The sequence below is a fragment of the Podarcis pityusensis genome (genome assembly GCF_964106645.2).
Source record: "Podarcis pityusensis genome assembly, chromosome: 8".
Classification (NCBI taxonomy): domain Eukaryota; kingdom Metazoa; phylum Chordata; class Lepidosauria; order Squamata; family Lacertidae; genus Podarcis; species Podarcis pityusensis.
Genome location: NC_138033.1, coordinates 9,533,368 through 9,534,447, shown reverse-complemented (window position 1 = coordinate 9,534,447; position 1,080 = coordinate 9,533,368).

Here is a 1,080-nt window from a genome sequence, read left to right as displayed (position 1 = left end):
CAAGCCGCATGGGCCTTGGTATTGGTCATCAGCATCACATTCTCCCATACAAATGCATGGACAGTGGAAATAGCGCCAAAATGTCCAGTACATTAGGGGAAATTGCTTTGCCAAATATGTAAATTAGGAGAAATTACATAGAAACATGTGCATACAGTATTTGGAGAAATTCACACTAATGAGCTGATGAATTTTCAGGCGTTCTGTTTTTCTCATGCAAGTTGTTTAGTCGTTTAGTCGTGTCCGACTCTTCGTGACCCCATGGACCAGAGCACGCCAGGCACTCCTGTCTTCCACTGCCTCCCCCAGTTGGGCCAAACTCATGCTGGTAGCTTTGAGAACACTGTCCAACCATCTCGTCCTCTGTGGTCCCCTTCTCCTTGTGCCCTCCATCTTTCCCAGCATCAGGGTCTTTTCCAGGAAGTCTTCTCTTCTCATGAGGTGGCCAAAGTATTGGAACCTCAGCTTCAGGATCTGTCCTTCCAGTGAGCACTCAGGGCTGATTTCCTTAAGAATGGAGAGGTTTGATCTTCTTGCAGTCCATGGGACTCTCAAGAGTCTCCTCCAGCACCATAATTCAAAAGCGATCAGCCTTCTTTATGGTCCAGCTCTCACTTCCATACATCACTACTGGGAAAAGCATAGCTTTAACTATACGGACCTCTGTTGGCAAGGTGATGTCTCTGCTTTTTATGATGCTGTCTAGGTTAGTCTTCTCATGCAAACTGATGCAAAAATATGGAGAATGGGAAATGAGAAACAAACGTGGACAGCTCTGCACCTTCCTAGATTCAGCTCAGCCCATTAGGTGTCCACACATCCTGCTCCCGGTTTTGAATGAGTCACTCGTGGTCATTCCAGTGTTTCTTGCATCTACTCCTGGACATTGAGAGAAAAGAAGTATCCCTCATGTTGTGAAGTGCCCTGAGATCCCCGGATGAAGGGCAGTATCATACAAATTTAATAAACAAAACAATAATTTAATTCTTTGCTGGTATGACAAGGGAAAAAATATGGGAGTCTCCGAACTCTGAATCAGTGAAATAAATGTCTTCTTCCTGACTCACATTCCAAGGAAGG